This window comes from Calonectris borealis, chromosome 8, assembly GCF_964195595.1.
Source record: "Calonectris borealis chromosome 8, bCalBor7.hap1.2, whole genome shotgun sequence".
Lineage (NCBI taxonomy): Eukaryota > Metazoa > Chordata > Aves > Procellariiformes > Procellariidae > Calonectris > Calonectris borealis.
This window is the reverse complement of record NC_134319.1, coordinates 751843-764859: the sequence shown is the minus strand read 5'-3', so window position 1 is coordinate 764859 and position 13017 is coordinate 751843.

Below are 13017 nucleotides of genomic sequence, written 5' to 3'. Positions count from 1 at the left end.
ACGGGGCAGGGCTCCTCTGCTCTCGGCTGTGCCGCGGTGCCGGGGCGGCCGGACCGCTCCCCGTGGGGCACAGCCAGCTTTGGCTCTCACCATGGGGGCCGGTGCATCCCCCAGCTGCCGTGTGACCGCCTGCCCTTGCCAGCCTGCCATCTACGGACACAATACATCCGCAATACACGGCCAGTGCTCACTGCTTTTTAGCTTCTTCTCTTCATTCTTGCATAAAGCATACTGTTAATTTCAGTATATTTTCCCAGATTGAATTATCTAACCATTGTCTATATAACCATGAAATTAAATCTAACCTTCAGGGTAATGTTTACCATTTCCATGAGTAATGATCATTAATCCATAGGTTTGGGGTTGAGCACTTTTAATCATCAGCGAAAAGATAACTTTTTATTGCAACAGGAAGCAACCAAACAATATGACAGCCAAAATATAAAAGGGTAATTTCGTGACAGCAATGGAAACTCATCCGTGGGGCCAGATCCCAGTTTAGTGTAAACAATAACCGTTGTGGTAGTGCCTCGGTGCCGGTTTTGGTCAGGGCTCGGGGTGGTAAGCCATGTATTAATGTACGAGATGGGCCCTGTCCCAGTGCCCCCGCCATGGAGAGCAGCACAGCGCTCGCCCCTGCGCCGGGGCAGCTGCCTCCGCCCCCGCCGCCTTCACCCCCCTCACGCAGGGGAATTTTCCTTTTCTTTTGAAACCTCAGAAGTTTGAGGGAGAAGAAATGCAGCTCCTCACTCGGGTGTAGCCTGGGAGGAGCAAAACGAGGACCTCTGTCTAGAGCTGAAGTTAACCGAACTCTGCTGGTGTCCTCTAGCAAAGAGCTGGCTTGTGGCTAAATCTGCAAGCAAGACGCTGTGCTAGCGGCAAAAGACGGTGAAAAAGTAATCAAATTAGATGAATTTGTTATTTTTAATAAAGGAATAAAAAACACATATTCTTTCATTAAATTCATACCCAGAAGGGACCATTAGGATAATCTAATGTGATCTCCTGCACTTCATCTACTAATTTCTTCATAACACATGACTGCTTGTTCCAGCTTCAGCACTGCTTCCAAATAATCCCCCGGTTTTCATTTGGAGGATCTTTATGGTGTGCCGTCCCCGGGTCCCTGGATTAGCTCTTCTGGCTGCTAATTGCTTTTGGTAATCAGAATATTCTTGTTCCCGGTATGAGTTTGCTGCTTTTGTTTTCAGCCATTGCAGCCGACTGTGCCCGCACCCCGAGGCTCCATGTGCCCAGTCTCCGTGGGGCACCTGCGGCGGTGCTGCCCCACCGCCTGTTGTACGTCCCTAGAAGACCCCCTCGGGGTTTCACCTCATCCAGCACCTCTCTCCAAACAGTTTGGCAACAACATGCCCCGCGGAGAAGTCCGGCAGTGTTCCCTCTCTCGCCTTGGGGACGGGCAGCGCTGCCTCACCGTTCCTGCCTGATACCATCCTGCCTGTATTTCCAGGGGTCTTGTTCACCCTCTCGGCTACTCAGCAATGGGCGTTCGCACCAGAAAAACTACACCCACCGCCTGCCCTTCATGCATGAGGCAGGTGACCTTGTCGTAGAAGGATATAAGATTTGTTAGACGGCACTTTCCCTTTGTGAGCCCGTGTTGGCTGTGCCTGATGGTTGCATTGTCCCTTAAATGTCTTTCAGTAGCACCCAGTAGGATCTTCTCCATAGTTTTTCCAGGGGCTGAGGTTAGACTAACAGGTCTGTAGTTTCCTGGGTCTTCCTCATGTCCTTCTTGTAAATTCTCACTCCTGCTGTATTCCTGGAGATTGCTTCCTTCCTACCAGAACACTCCTCATCTTTTCCACACGTACGCCCGGATTGGGCTCCACCGAGTGGGATGTCCACGTGAGCCCCCCACCGCTGCTAATCTGTGTGGCTGAGCTATTGCCACCCAGACTATTAGCACTCGCTGATGTATGTCCTCTGCAACGCAGTATTGTGTTAAGGAGAGATCCCTATGGCAACTTGCTAGAAACACGCCAAAGAATGATGGCTTCCTGGTTTTGATTACATTTTTAGATCATTTAACTGGTTTTAATCCATTTAATTTCTGAGGCATTACTGGGTATATGGCAATTTTTCAAAGTGCCTGGGGCAGTAAATCAAATTATTTTAGGAAACCTGTTTTGTGACAGTTACCTTCAGTCAGCAAAGTTATCATCTCCCATGGCAATTTTCTCTAAAACTTATGCTTCATAAAACCACTTTGCTTGGCATTAATTGCACTATAGAACTGAAGAATTCGTTAATGATGACATCTCACATGAGTTTTTCCATTATTATTTCTGGGCCTGACAACTGGTCATTGGTTACAAGAACTTTTATATTTACCCTTTTTAAGCACAGATACTAATGTAATTTCTCCTCCCTAGGAATCGACCCATTGTTCCGGGGTTTGTTAAAAATTATTGTTAATGGCTCAGAGTATTCAACTAAGTCAATTCAATTCTCCTATGTACAAGCTATCCGATCATGTCAATGTGAGTGTTTCTAAGCATTACTGTCCCTAAGTAGGCAAGACAAGATTTTGATTGTTGCTGAGATGTGTAGATAATTTATTTCCCTTGTTCTTAATTTTACCAACCAGCGTCTTCAGCATCTCTAGCTCTCACGCTCTTCTCCATTCCCTAAGGACCCGTTCGCACTCATTGCTCTCCGTACCCCATTGCTGTTTCTGTTGTGCACAAGGGCGGCATTTGAAGCCCTTTCCTCCTCGTTTCTCGTGGCTGCAAGGCACGGGGTGCCAAGCACCCTCCTGTCTTGCACTCTGCTGCCGCTCTCTTCTCTTTTCCCCCGACCTTTCCCAGTTTCAGTAAGAGAGACGCCTCATTTTTTTTTCAGTGTGATTGCTAAAGCTTTCTTGCTATTTTCCAAGAGTATAGCATTGTCGTCTGTGTACTGAGGACCTTTCTCTTCTTATGTGTCTTGAAGCCTTCATTCTCTGTGTTCAGCTGTGTTGTGTCTCAGCCATGTCTGAGCATATGCACCGCGTTTGCCCCCTCCGCATCTTCGCTTTTCCCTGCAGCAGATAGGATGGAGCAGCACCATGATGCACCTCGCTGTCAGTACGTTTTGCTAGAAAGGTGACTAAGTATATCTGTAGACAATATCTCAGAAAGCAACGAAAAACTCAAAAGAAAGAAAAGAATTTTCTCTGGAAAACAATATGAATTTCTCATTAAAAGCTACACTCCGGCTGCCTGCTGAACCACAAAGTTATCCCAGCTGGAAAACGCCCAGTTGCTGCCTGCGAATCTCTTCTGTCTCCTTTGACATCTTCAACTTCAAATCTTTTTTATTCTTTTTCAGCAGTTTTTCTTCAGCATCCCCTTTTCTGGCAGCCAGACCAGAGACCAGGTAACGAGTTGGAAACTTTCCAGATGCAAGTCCCATCGATCCCGCTCTGCCAGACTCTGGCTGGAGACTGCAAAGTAACACGATTGCCATGGGATTGCAATCTCACGCCCCACGCCCCGCCACGATGCTCTCCGTGGGGGCTTACGTGGCTTGAGTTACGCCTTACTTACCAGTCATTGCAAAGCGACTCATCAAAGGATTAACCTGGCAAAAAGGAGGAGCAAAAAGAAAGGTCGCGGCGCTGACTCGTCACCTCCCACGGCAGGCGTTTGCTCCAGCTCGACAGCTCCCCTTGCAGAGAACGGGGAACAGAGAGGAAAATCGTATGGGATTTATGTGCCCAGCAGTGCACAACCTACAAGTAATGCCCTGTACTATAAATACAACATGAGGGGTTATATTGCATACTCATAACCAGAAATTCCCATGGCTATTTTGGCTTGATTTTCTAGGTATCAGCTGATCTGCAGAGAAGTATTTGCCTACTGAGTACAGACCTTCTCTCTGACTAAACTGCACTCAGGGCAGACTGAAATATTAGCAACAGTATCACGCAAATGTCCTTTATCTTTTGCTATAAATTCAGAATTCTTCGCATTATTCATTAAGGTCCATAAAAGCTCTAGAAAAATTAGGTGTTGTTATTGTTGAAAGAAACCAATGTGATTTTGTGAAGAAAACATGTGACGGGGCAGTCTGAGAGACAGCTGATGGCAGAGGTGTCTAACTGACCTGATTAAATTTGGCCTTGAGATAGTGAATGAGTTCAGCCCTGAATCTCACAGCAGCCTCGGAGGGTGCAGGCTGAGGTGCATCAAAAGCCAGAGCAAATCTTGTCACAAGCCCCTGTAAAGTGAAACCAATGAGTTTAAGGGCTTTTATGCGTGTAAAATCTCAGCCATAACATGGCACTGATGTCTTTTTCTTCTTCATTTAGTTTTCATGGTTCTCTTTTAAAAATATACGTTGAAAGAAAAGCAAAAACATGCGTGAGCAATGGTAAAATATGGAATGGGAGGCCAGAAATCACACACATGTAAATAATGAGTCAGTATTTCCTCCTGCACCAGTGGAGGACCCAAAGAAGACGTTTCTGCTGGTCCCTCCCTGCCGCCCCGGCCGGGTCTCTGGCTCTGCCTTTCCCCGGTGTCGGGCTGATGAGTTAGGAGAAGGAGGCAGGACTCTGACAGATTTTCAGGCTTTAAGATTAAATGCTTGAAAATACAGCTAATAAAATGTATTTGAAGAAATACAACAAATAAAATAAACTTGAAGAAAAATTATCATTTCCCCATGCATTAATATTAATGCTGGAATATAGAAACTTCAAATGAAAGATCCTCCTCAAGACTTAAAGCACAAAGCTACTACAGCTCCGCAGCTGCTCAGGAGAGGCTAAAGCTGCTGTAAACAGCCCCGCTGTAAAGAGCAACTATCTCGGCTGGCAAAGCCAGTTTGCATGTTCTATAAAACCTTTTTCTTTCCTGATTTTGTTTTAATCTATTTCTTATTCTACGAACACCTGTTCCTCGTTATAATCATTTACTCACAGCTAAGAAACTGTATATATATTTTAAGAGTGTTCAGCCCTCCCCTCTTTGAAGTTCAATGGCCAACACAGTGGGTCTGTGTGGGTGCAGCGAGATGGTGGAAACGAGACACGGAGCTGATCCGCTCAAGTCCCATTGCCTCTACCAAAGGCTTTTATGGTTTGCTGCAGCCCAACTACCTCTTTATTCTATACCATATGTATTTTAGCTCTGGATGGCAAAAAGGCAGCTGAAGTGGTGTTTTCATTGAAAAGTTCGTGATTAACCACTCTGGCGGTAATGAATGCAAATTTCTGTGCTGCCAAAGCATTATACCTGACAGTGAGGGCTCTGCGGTTTTGTAATGTGTCACCAGCTGCAGGTACTGATTTGGTCAACATTTTAATTTCACTATTAATTTAATCCAACTGTCCTGATTTTGACTGGGATACAGTTAATTTTCTTCCTAGTAGCTGGTATAGCGCTGGATTTAGGATGAGAACAATGTTGATAACACTCTGATGTTTCAGTTGGTGCTAAGCAGTGCTTACACTGGTCAAGGACTTTTCAACTTCCCATGCTCTGCCGGGTGCACAAGAAGCTGGGAGGGAGCACAGCCGGGACAGCTGACCCAGCTGGCCAATACCATACCATATGACGCCATGCTCAGTATATAAAGCTGGGGGGAGTTGTCCGGGGAGAGGCGATCGCTGCTCGGGGACTGGCTGGGCATCGGTCGGCAGGTGGTGAGCAATTGCACTGTGCATCACTCATTTTGTATATTCTATCGTCATCATTATTATTATTATTTTCCCTTCCTTTTCTGTTCTATTAAACTGTCTTTATCTCAATCCATGAATATTTTTATTTTTATTCTTTCCCTCATCTCACAGTGGGGGGAGTGAGCGAGCAGCTGGGTGGTGTTTGGCCGCCTGCCGGGTTAAACCACAACACTAACCTAATAGTTTACTTTCCAGAAGATAGCTTTTGGTTAGGGTGTTTGTTACACGCAAGATGCTCTTGCTTTTCTTCCCCGAACCAAAAATAAAGCAGTGACTAAGCTACAGCTCAGTGTTTGCCAGAAAACACTGGGAGGACGGAGTTCAGAAGGAGAGGACCAATCCTCCAGCCCTTGGTCCCTGCGGGCAGCACTGGTGGTTATCAGTCAGTCTGGCTGCCTTCGCCCGAAAGTCCCGTAAGAGCTGCTCAGAGCAAGGCTTTCAGCCTTACCCTTCTTCCAGTTGTCCCTCCCCCTTCCAATATTAGTGACAGGTTGCAAACGCTTTGGTTTAATCTGCTCCAAATGCAGTGTTATAAACTGAAAGATAACGGCAAAAGCACAGATTTCATTAGCTGTCGCGCAGACTTTGCAAAGGGAGAGGGCACCCTGTAAAACTCATTCCCGACTGTCTGTATGCCTCTTCTCCCCCTCCCGGGTAGGGACACCACCGTGCCTGCTGACCGTGGTCCTCACCTCCCCTGAGGGCAGGAGCAGCCCTGGACCCTGCGGGGAAGGCAGAGCCCCGCGGCCGTGCCCAGCTCAGCGGCGAGCGCGGGGACCCAGACCACGGCACGGACGTCCCTGCAGCAGGCACCTGGGACCCCACAGGCTCAGGAATGCCGGGACCGAGCCGCGGATGAGGTCGGAAATCGCTCAGGGGTGCTGAGGCCGAAGGAGGTACCCGAGAGGCACAGGCACGTCCAATTCACCGCCCGACGGCCAGCGCGGTGGTTTTACCTCCGCAGCTCCCTAAACCCCATCCACAGTCACAGAGCTTTTGCTAAAACATCAATATGGGTCTGCTAACACGCATCAGATGAATACTCAGATACGTTTGTTCCATCAGATGGATAACCCGGTGATGTTTGGGTTTGGCTTTAAAAGCCAAATTACATACTCTGCATTCCCTTGGCAACTGAAGAGCAGGCAGAGAAACTCCTTTTAAATTTAACAACTTTAAATGTGTTGACATACATCAAATCTGGGGTAAGTTTAAGTGACACATGTCATCTGACTGAAGGGTTTATGTGTTTGCCAGTGCGAACACAAAAAGGCTCAGTGTGTCTGGGGAGAAACAGAAATAAGATCTGCGACAACAAAATTTGCTTGCAGATAATTAATCACATTTGTAAATAAGTAAGGCCATATTTGCATCCCTTTTGTTTCTTCTTCTTATGATCTACAGGTCAGCTCTTGCTGTGAAAATATTAACAGCAAGCAGATTTCCCAGTCACACACCCAAGTACTCACTGAAGATGTATTTCCAGTTCTCAGGCAGACGTGTTTATACTAGAAGGGCTCCCGAGCCCATGCAGCAAGGGCTCCCGTTGAGCAAAGCCAGGGACGAGGTTCACCCACAAGGGTCAAGCTGCAGAGCCAGAGCCATAAATAACCAGAGCAAGCTGCTTTCTGCTCTGGAGAAGGAACCAAACTCTTCGAATAAATAACTAGGAGATGAATGAAACCTTCATATATACCTAAATGTTTGCCTATGGTTTTCCAACTAGGACATTACATTTTCCCGGCAATGCTTACCTTACTCGCTGTACCCAGAACATCGTCACTATGACTGTTGCCAAAGCACAGGGCAGCAAATGCTGATCTGAAAGAAACATGCACCAGAAGTGTCCTGGAATTAATGTGCCCAGCGTCCTGAGCACCCCTTACTGCCCACAGCGTGAGGATGATGCTATAGCTCTAGTGTATCCAGCTTGAGTTGTAAAATGTGTCCATACATGTGAGGAAACCCGTCACTGAGTTCTTGAAAGAAATTCTGAATCAAAGACAGATGGGATTCTGTGTCTTCTCTATGTAGGTTCTTCATACCAAGGATATAACCTCTTTCTTGGGTCCAGCTAATGAACCCTGTACTCAAAAGCCAATATATATTTTCCACAGCACTATTGATTGCAATTCTACTATAATTCTTCCATATAGCTTTTTGTAAAAAAAAAAAAAAAAAAAAAGGTGATTTAAGTGCCTATCATACCAAAACATGAAATTTTAGTTAAGTCTCTTCAGGACTCTTAAATGTGTTGCCATTATTAGAGAGGAAAGAATTACAGAACAGGTAAGAACACTTAGATCTAGTCATCTCATGCATCACACAATGGTGTTTTCTTCTCACTTACAAAACATCCAGAAAATGTCGGGATTCAATGGCTCAGGAATGCTGGGATGCAGACACACAAATACACCCAGTTAACCTTGTTCCCAGCACATCTAATTGAGTTTCAAGAGGGAGCAGCAAACTGCCTTCATGCACAAATGAGGGACAAAGAGAAATAAACATTAAGAGAAGCTGTAGGATCAAGCATCAGTTATTTGCCTGTGCTATACAGAAGATCACAGTCCATTTATTGCCCATACTAATGTACATAATCGCATATATGGATGCATGGAAATTGATGCGTGCATAGTTTTTAACATTCATAACACTGCAACATTTTTTATAAACCTGTTGAGAGTACACTGAAGTTTCATTCTCTTCTTAATTGTTTGGAAACAGATTTGATACTTATTACACATTTTTCTGCACTTCTAATTGCGTAGAAGGCAATCTGCAGCAATGGGTTTTGCATATATTTCACTGCATTTTCTGACATGAATGTTTATGCAATTGATTAATGACATGAATTTTCTTATGTGTGATGCTTTTACGAGCATTTGCACATGGCTGCGTAATTCTCTCATTTGCAAAGCTGCTGCAAGTGGCAGGCGGGAGCTGAGGAGGAGAAAGGCGGCCGTGGGACCTTTGGAGGAGAGGAGCTGATCCCGAGAAGCTCTCCAGAGCAAGGCCCCATCCAGCAGGTCTCAGAGAAACAAGTTCCTACAGCAGGTTTGGAGGCACTGAGGCCACCCGAGCAACTGCGTACTGGTTTAGGGCTGTATGGACAAGCCGCTTGCGTGCCTCTCGGACCCACCACGCGTCACCCCACAGAGCCTTAGGCTCCGGCCCATTCCTGCCGGCCTCTGCCTTCAGCAGATCTGGGAACAGCATCTCACTTGGCTTCTGAGGCTAGCTCCCTGGACAAAGCTCTGTCAACCATGTGATAGCTATGGATGCGTTTTTTGGCAGAGCACGGGTAGCAGGCCAGGAGGGGCGATGCCAGGCACTGCTGAGCTGGTCTGATGGGAGCGGGGCTCCCCGGGGAAGGGCTGTGCCCTTGGGGCTCTCCTCCAGCATGGCACCACCAGCCCCAATGCCTGCTCTAACCGGGGTGTTGCTGTAGCACATAACTGTAATTTAGCAGTAACTGTAATTTGCAGCAGATTTCTCAACTCATTTCTGTGTTGCTTGTTTTGCAGAAATGTGTTTCTGCTGAATTCAGTTCACAAGCCAAACTTGGACAAGACCATTCTTACATTTCTTTCACATCTCCACTTACCTGAAGTAAATAATTCTGACTTGTTTAATTCTTAATCCAGTGTTTTATAAGAGAACCCATTTGACCTCATCAAATTTTGAGTCTAAGAATTAGTGGGAAGTTTAAAGTTACTGAAAATTTTCCTTCCTACTCTACGTGACTATCAGTCAGGAAGAACAGTGAGTAAGATGTTAAGACATCCTGATTCGTGCTGAGATTTAATTCCCCTCTTGTACTTTCCATGGGAAAGAAGTCTCGCACAGACACAAAAGGTCAACAGAAGAGCCATAACCTGCAGAAACTTAACTCCAGTTTCCAGAAAAATACTGAAATAAACAACTGAACCAACTGTACGTCCTCACAAGGAAACAAAGGGAAAATAAAAAGTCAACATCGATTTGTCAAGAGCACCTCATGTCAACTCACTCTAATATTTTTCCAGGGCACAGTGGTGGACCTTGTAGTGAGGAGTAGCTGTGTCTTGAGCAAGGTGTTCTCCTAACTGAGCAAGGCAAACGCCGCCCAGATGAAGCCATTGCATCAGAGATGGAAAAGACCTTGGGAACCTGTCTTGGAGAATAACCATCATTATCCAAACAGAAGAACGGACAGGGCAGAGCTTTGCAGCCATGCATCCTACATCGCTTTCATTAATGTTTTTGTTAAAAACTGCAAACTATGGGCTAGTAGATTGTGGGAATCGCAAAGCTAGTATGCTAGGAGCTATTAACAGAGGCCAGGTGACGCACTCAAATTTCAGAAATGGCCGAAAATACATTTCACTAGCAACAAATTATAACATGAAACACTTAGAGAGCAAACAAAACAGCATAGCCTGAAAGACAGCAGAGCACCCGCTTACCATAGGCTTTTGGAGCAGTCCAACCATTTCTGGGCACTGAACGTCGAATGGTGAGATCTAGGAGAAGAAGATTGTCTATTAAGATTGAACAGGGCTGTTTAACCAAAAGAAGGGATGGGGCACAGTAGTCTTGAAATACATACAAGGTTTCTGTAACAAAGGTGGGATAATCTGCTCAAACCCATTGAGACCCATGGAGAAGAGCTCAAGCTCCAGTTTAGATGCAATCCTCAGATAGATATTAGGAGGAAAGAACTAATGACCATGTGCACCATGGAAATACACATTTTGGAAGTTTGTCAGCAGGAATCCCTATGAATCTGCTAGATAAGTGGGCAGGAAGACAGGGTTTTGCAGTCACTTGCAGTCATGAATTTTTATGATCCCAGAAGGAAGCCAGCTTCCACAGCACGGTGTGGTCAGGGTGAACCTGTGGGCCAGCAGCGGCTGGGCCAAGACAGATCTTGTTCAAGGTCAAGCTTGTAATCTATTACAATTGCTTGCAGAACAAAACGCGTGCACTGAGGACAGGGTCCGTGCTGCTCAAAGTCCACATGATGCGCTGCAGGGCAGGTCGTCGCTGAAGATGGGAAGCATCAGGACTTTCACCCTGTGTCCCACTGGAAGGAGGCGAGCTGCCGTGCTTGCTAACCCCAGGGTCTAGCAGCAAGCTTCCAGCTAGCGCGCTGCGATTGCCACGCTGTGTTCATGGTTCCTAGCAGGGGATGGCCAAACTCCAGCCTAAGTGAGGGTGGACAAGAGTTCACAGCTGGGGGAAAAAAAAAAAGCAAAAAGCTTTCTCAGGCAGTGCCCTGAGAGTATCTCATAAATATGTACATCCTATTATAAATCACTTCTAAAGGCAGGAGTTGTTAAGCATGAAATTGTGTATACTTTTGGAGAGTGCAAAGAGCATTGAGAGTAAAAAGGGGGAAGGTGGAGCTGGTGGAAGTGATCCAGAATCACCCATGTAGATGATATAAGGAAGTTCAGGGAAAATATTGGACACAGCAGCACACAGCACTCAGAGAAACTCATCTGCAAAATTACCCGTGTGCCTCTCCACTCCATTCCCATTCCTTCAATGAATACACTGTGCAACCATTCACGTCTAGATGAGGCACAAATGTTTAATGAAACCTATAAACAGTCCTCAGGGTATTGGTTTTAAATAACGAATAAATCATGAACAGAGGTTTCCCATCACTTGGCTTCTAGACTTTTCACCCACGACAAATTTATTTGAAAGGTGCCACTGATGTTTGGATAACACCAGGAAAGATGTTCCTACTGTCCTGGAAGACAGGGGAAGAGCGCAGAGAGCTTAGTACTTTTGTTTGAGGAGTTCCATGAGATGATGTGGTTTTGAAAATCACCTCGCCCCGCTACTGGTGCTGCCTTTATGGGAAGCGTTACCCTGCGTGGAGGTGCCTAGAGCTGATTAATCTTTACTGGAACACAAGGAACGCGTACCTGCACAAAGGGGGGGAAAGGTCTCTTTATCAAATTAAAGGGATTGGATTTAACTTTTTAAATTTATTGTAAGCTTTAAAGATTTTTGTTCCAGGAAAAGTATTGATCAGTAGCAGATTTGCATACTCCTCTCTCATTGTATGGGGCATTTATGCCACCAACAGCTATTGCAATGTTGATTAAGTAAAATAGGGGAAAAGGTTAAAGGCTACATTTGAGCCATTAATTTTTTTTTCCCACTACCAAAAAAAAACCTTTTTTTTTTTTTCCTAGAATAAAGTTAAAACTATTTAATGTATGCTCTATTTTTCAATAGATTCAATTAGCAATAGATACTGGCTTTGCTGCAACATCCTGTTACCTTTAATGGCTTGCCAGATTTTCAACACCAACATGAGAAGGAAAATAATGGAACAGCTTCAGTCTGATTTTTAGACCCTTTTAAGTATTTCTCAGTTACAAGCGCTCTAGCAGGAATGCCATTTTTAATTGCCAGAGTTGTGCTGTATATGCGTCTTAAATCACAGTCCTCTGCTTGGAGGTGGGAGAGGTGGCTTCCTAACGTCACAGGCAGAAATTAGAGTCAATATTTAGACATTTCAGATGGCTTTTATTTTTGAATTCTGATAACTAAGAATGGCCTCCCATTGATAATTACCTTTTGCAGCGAGGTAAGGTATAATATGTTCTCAGGCATAAATGCAAAGAGGTTTGCACTTGAAAGCTGTGACTCGTGCACCCGCAGGCTCTGTGGGAAGCACGTCCCCACTCAGCGGGAGCCGAGGCTGGTGGGCAGCGTGGGGACCGGTGAGATGCTCCCATGGGAGCCCTCACCCGATGCTGCTTCCCGCGGCTCGCTGCACCCTCCTGACCCTTCCTGACGAGCGGCTGCCCGCTGCCCGGTGCCAGCCATGGTGCTCCTCGCCTGGGTCCTGCCTGAACCCCGCTCCATGCTTCCCAGTTGTTACTTCAACAGCACGTGAAATTGAGCCCTGTGTGTCTGACGGGATGCTCGTCCCTCCCCAAACAGCGTTTCCCTCTGAGCCTCTCCCTGCAGGGCACAGGTGACCCGCACCAGCCAAGGGCAATCACGGCGTCCAAACGGACCCGTCAACTCTTGCCTGATTTCTGCAGTATTTCTGCCGCGTTATGCCCCAAGCTGTGGGAGCCCCTGGGGATGCTGGCGGGGCTGGGCTGGCCCCACAGCGTGGAGGGCATCCGGGGCGACTCGAGCACAGCTGAGGAATCCCCTCCCTGCCCTCCTGTGCGCTTATTTCTGGCCTCCAGACAGCCACGGTCTGCAGGGGCAGCGCCCGACGGGCGGCGGGCTCGCACGGGGAGGGGCGAAGGAGGCGATGCAGGCGCGGGTTCACGTCCCAGCCCCGGTCACATGCAGTTCCTCCG